Below are 6,181 nucleotides of genomic sequence, written 5' to 3'. Positions count from 1 at the left end.
TGGTGAGATAATTGACAAGTCGAGTTATCAGCAATCAATGAGTCAGGTAAAATCGGGTAACATGTAGCAACAAGTCAGATAAAATAATGTACCAGGTCGCAACAAGTTTAGTAAAATCAGGTAACGGGTCGCAACAGGTCTGGTTAATGACAAGTTACGTCGAGTTGTAATCAATTTCAGGTCCTAATCAGGTCAGGTGTCGAATCGGGTTCTGATCGTTGTTAGGTTAGATCATTTCAGTTATCGGTCTTTTTTGGACGGGTATCGGTTCAGGTTCAGGTCATATAGTATCGAGTCAAGAGCATGTATCAGTTATTATCGGGTCGGGTACAGGTCAGGTTACAGGTGATATGTTTTGCCAAAATTTCAGGTGCAATTCAGTTACAGGTTCAATACGGGTTATGAGATCAGGTCATTTTTTGACACTAGGCACAACCATACAATACGATACTGAACAAACATATCAACCGCCTCATAACACAACGAGAAAAATCGTTGCTTTACAATCACCACCGTTGGGGGTCGGCGAGTAGGAAAACTTGGCTTTCGCAAGGAGACCGCAACACACGATTTTTTCACGATAGAACGAAAGCAAAAAAGGATCCTACACTATTTTCCGCCTAAAAAACGAACTCGGTCAATGGGTAGACTCCAACCAGTCAATCAATGCAATTCTTCAAGAATCCTTTAAAAAACGATTCACTAGCAGTTCAAACGCTTCACGACATATATATACTTCTTTCATTCACGAATTCATTACTCCCACTGAGCGCTCTTCTCCTAGCCCCTGTTACTAATGAAGAAATCAAAGAAGCTTTTTTTTAACATGAACCCACACAAAGCACATGGCTTAGATGGCTTTGGTACCAAATTTTATCAGGCCTACTGGCCCATTTTCCGGAAAGAATTAAGTAACAGCCCGCACTTTCGAGCTGCTAGCTAATCACACTCAACATTCATAAAACTCAATTAATACTTAATAACCTCGAATTAATAATTACTTGCAGCGGAAATATAAACCTCAACACGATCCTGGGACCTGTGGGTTATGGGCCCACAACATAATAATCTTCACAACCAATAACAGATTACAATTTACTTTATTCCCAAAACAATAGAATATTAAATTCTTCACTAAGAGCTTGAATACTTCCAAATACAACCTTTGAATCACTAGGATATCTACAATTCAATAATCGACTCTTTACTTTCGATCCACTATGAGCTCCCAACACAAACCTGCAGATTACGGAGGAAAATACAAAACAAAAACAAAACTAAAATGAGCGAAAACTCAGTAACTTTACTTCAGCCCGTTAAAACAGTTTTGGTTCGTAAACATTTTTCATATCAGAAACAAACTTGGTAATTGTTCGGAAATAATTCATCTTTTAAATGTATCGCTGGCATAGCTTAATCACATTACATAAGTCGCTGGCAAGTACAGGCTTATAACATAACTTAACATAATATTCGACCTTATCTGGTCTTAACTCATATACGAATTATTTTACTCCACCTGTACCTTGCCCACTATTCATCTCAGTTCATAAACTAACCCAGCTAAAACCATTTCGAAATCCTTTTCTCATTATTATACTCAAATCACATTTCTAGAATACTTTATAGTTTCCGAACAATTCCAATAATATAACAAAGTCATATATATATATCACAAATCCATACATGAAGATGCATCTATAACCATGGCCATGACTATAAACGATATACGAAATTAAAAATACTATTCAACACATATATGGGCATGTAAATACTTTTTGCTGAACATAAAGGTTACCTCAATTGCAAACCAATTTCTTAAAATGCAATCCAATAACTCAGCCCCCTTAAGCTCCTTTAATTCTCCAAGCTCCACAAATTGTATACATAAGATGCCTCAGAAGCAATACCGATAATTAATCACCAATCTTACTACAATTTAGAAAAATAAATTGACTTTCCTATATTCATTAACTTTTCCATGAACTAAACACAACATCTTATATGCAAACTATTCCTCCAACCAACTCACATACTAACTCTAATTAACCTTATTTTGGAAATTATTACACTGATTTGTAGACATGAAATTATGATTTGGATTTGCAAAATACGAAACAGAACTTGTAAAATTTAATTCGTCAAGCTTACTAAAGATTTTAAGCTCCAAAACCATTTCCAATCACTTTAACCAAAGAAAGTTTCAATCTTTACTTCCAATATTAAAACAACTATTTAAGTCCTATTATGATATTATGCCCAAGATGCAAAATTTGATTTGAAGATTCACACAAGTGTACTGATACTAATTTTGAAATTAAAAGAGAGAGAATACATAGCTTACATAGATTACCCTTGATAAGAGTGGCAAAAAAACTGATTTGGGGTTTCCTTTAGCCAAGAGTGCAGTAAATGGAGTAAGGAATCAAGTCATTAACACCAACACAAAGCAGCAGCAACAACAACCACCAATAGCGGCGGCAGCACGACAGTGGCAGCAGCACCGCGAAGAAGAGGAGAAGGAAGAACGTTGCAGCAGTGGCAACAAAAACTACAACTTCCAGAGAGCATAACTCTTAGCTCCAAACTCCGATTTAAGAAATTTTTGAGCCTAAATTCAATATCTCGAAGAGATCTACAACTTTCATGTAACATATATTTCCAAAAACCAACTGCATGCTGTCGATTTTGAGCAAATAATTCGGCAGCAACTTTAGCACCAAGAAAATTAGTGGAGAGAGAAAACGAAATTAAGAACAACCCACAACAGCTTTGATGGATCGCAAATGGATGGAATTCGAAGAGAAAAAAAAACAGAGGTGCCGACGAGGAGATGTGAGCTTGAGAGACACAGAGGAATGGTGAAATGGGTCTTAAAGGAAGAAGGGAGTTGGGGTTTCAATCTGTCAAAGAGGTTATAATAAATTGACATGTAAACACTTTTGTGTCTAGTCCTCCTTAAGCCACGAAATACAACAATGAAATGGGTCTTCTTTTTCTTTTTCTTTTTCTTTTTTTTTCTTTTTTTTTTATGCTTAAAATCATTCACTAAATATCCCAATTTGATAAAAAAATCCACATCATCATAATTGTATTTAAAATAATAATTCTTAGTAATCTCTATTTGATATAAAGCTTAGTTAAACTAATAAATACAATTACTTAATTCAAAACATGCTTAAAAATACGGGCTGTTAGAATACAAAGTTTCTTCTACCATGGAAAACTTCCGCCTTCCTTGAACAACACCCTAATAACGCTTATTTCAAAAACCGACTTTTCAAAAGCGCCTAATCATTTTAGACCAATTAGTCTCATTAACAACATTTATAAAGCAATTTATAAAGTTTTAGTGGCTAGGCTACGACCCATTCTCCAGAGAGAAATTCACCCATTACAAACAGCCTTCACCCAAGAGGGATCCATTCACGATAACATCCTAATTGCCCAAGAAGTGTTAAACACCTTTCACAAGTCTCGTAACAAAACAGGATGGTGTGCCCTCAAACTGGATATGGAAAAGGCTTATGATCGTATTGAATGGGATTTTCTCTGGAAATGTCTAACTGCCTTCGGGTTCCCTCAACAATGGATATCATGGATTACATAATGTATCACAAATGTTTCCTATTCAATTAAAATAAATGGCCAACCTTCCGCATGTTAATTTTTCGCATTAATATTAATGTTTCTATGATTTCGAATATCTGTATTAGTACTAATACGTTGTCACATGCGTCACATGTATATGAGGCTAGTTTGCACTAATAGAAGAGAACAAAATGGAAGCCAGATCAAGATGCAAGCAAATTAAAGAAGGGGCTTAAGCTCAGTTTTTTTTTTGGCATGGTTGCCATTATAGTATACATCTTAGCCATGGACTAAAATCCCCTCAAATCTCTAGATCGCGGAAGATTGCCTGGAACATAGTCAAGCTTATGCTTTTAAAGATTATCAATCGATATGTAGAAATTCAATAAATGATTCAGAAATTGGCATATGTTTGCATTTCACAAGTGGCAGGACTTATGTTGTGGAAGCAAGTTTTGTTTATCATATGCCTAAAAGTACGCATAATTGAAAGTAAAAGGATGTCCAGAATAAAAGAACACATTTCATCTTCATTCATTAAAGCACTAGCCTTCATATGCACGCGATGCGTGCGTTAATTTCAAAATTTGTTATTGTATTAGATACTCTATTCGTACTTTATTTATGATTAAACTTAAATGTGAAAAATTCAACAGTTAGATGAATTTAGATATATTAATTCGCTAATGTAAAAAAATAAAAAGGTTGTGAGTGATTGTTAACATTAATTTTTTGTGAATAAATATTGAACAGAAAGAACAAAAATAATGAGTTGGTTTAACTAAATTAAAGAGTATCAAAGGTTACGGGCTTGTTCTCCCCAGCTTATTTTCAGTTCAGTTCAGTTCAATTCAGTTTAGCTCCAATAAGTTCAGTTCAGTTCAGCTCCAATAAGTTCAGTTCAGTTCAGCTCAGCTCCATTCTTTTATAATCATTTTGTTAAATATTATTATTATGTTGGTATAATTTATTTTACTAATTACTCTTATTATTATTATTATTATTATATTATTATTATCATTATTATATTATCATTATTATTATTATTATTATTATTATTATTATTATTATTATTATTATTATTATTATTATTATTATTATTATTATTATTATCATTATCATTACTATTAAGTATTGTTATTATTGTTGTTGTTTCTATATATTATTTTGTTTATTATACATTTACTCATTATTATTAGGAGGAACATGGTTTAGGTCAAAGCACAAATAAACCCACTTTTTTAGCCCATAAACCAATCAAATCGCGTCAAGACGTTTTATGATGTAATTTTCGCGGTCCAACCCAGTTATTATTTTTATACTAAATATTTTTATATTATTAAATCTAATTATTAAAATAGTAATATTAATAAGTATTAATATATTAATACAAATAATATAAAATAATTATTATTAATTATCATTATTATCATTAATTATTATTATTATTAATTTATGATTATTAATATTATTTATTTATAACTATCATTTAAAAATATCCAAAATATTATTATTATTATTATTATTATTATTCATTATTATTTAATATCCATATTATTATTGTTTAAAATATTATTTATATATTTATTACATTCAATTTAATTTAATTCAATTCAATTCAGTTCAGTTCAGTTCAGTTCAGTTCAGTTCAACTCCAATAAGTTCAGTTCAGCTCCAATAAGTTCAGTTCAGTTCAGTTCAGCTGTTTTATGCCGAAGAGAACAGGCCCGTAGTGAATGTTCAGACTTTTCATGTGCACGTTATGTATGCCATCTTTTTTATAAGGTATAAATATTTTGTCCATTTAATTTTTTTGAAGTATTTGATGCATATACCATTTTAAACTTGTTTTAAATGGCAAGTTGGAATGAGAATTTTTAAATGATTTGCTTTTGTAATTTTTTTCATTCCATTAATTAGATCATTAAGGATATTTTAGTCACTTCAAAAGAGGACACCACACCTCCTCCCTTGGCTTATATAATAGAGATATACAGTTTATGGTAAAATTTTAAACACGTAAAATTACAATTTTTTTAAAGAGAAATTTCATTAATTGATGGCCAAATGGCATCTACAATAAGTATTAAAGAAAAACAAGACATAATCAGACAATATCAAATCAAATTCGTTTTCGAATTAAATAAACTACAATGAACCAGATCGAGCAATACAGCGCATCCCCCTTATATTTGCTGTATCACACAGCTATTGATGAGGAAGTCGATCATTCTGACATAGTTTAGGGAAGAAAATTCTTGATTTAATCATGTTGAACGTATCCGAATTTCCAATACTTCGATGTTGATGGTTTTGAACTTCAACCAATAGGAAAAATTTCTCATACCAATTTTTAAACTTCCACGTGGGAAGAGAATAAAACCAAACTCCAAACTCCTATAAAAGGAGAGAAAGAACCCAAAAATTGGGTAGAAAACTCTCAAAAAGGGAGAGAATGGAAGATTATTAATAACAAAAATAATGAAAACTAGAAGAAAAAAGAAGAATTGGGGGCTTACCACCATCATAAGGATGATGGCTGCCCCAAACTAGAACAAAATAATTAGGTTATTTTAGGAGAGAGGAGAGA

At 32.1% G+C, this 6,181-nt stretch overlaps 1 long non-coding RNA gene across 1 annotated transcript; it reads right to left on the bottom strand.

Annotated features, from left to right (window-relative positions):
* Positions 1-969: 969 nt before the first annotated feature.
* Positions 970-3,158, bottom strand: LOC125496966 (uncharacterized). Its single transcript, XR_007273443.2, has 2 exons — positions 1,799-3,158; positions 970-1,239 (listed from the first exon to the last, which is right to left on the bottom strand). It is a non-coding gene; the product is annotated as an uncharacterized LOC125496966 (long non-coding RNA).
* Positions 3,159-6,181: the final 3,023 nt, after the last annotated feature.

This window comes from Beta vulgaris, chromosome 4, assembly GCF_026745355.1.
Source record: "Beta vulgaris subsp. vulgaris cultivar EL10 chromosome 4, EL10.2, whole genome shotgun sequence".
NCBI lineage: Eukaryota > Viridiplantae > Streptophyta > Magnoliopsida > Caryophyllales > Amaranthaceae > Beta > Beta vulgaris.
The sequence above is the reverse complement of the archived record's forward strand: the minus strand, read 5'-3'. Positions and strand labels throughout refer to the sequence as shown.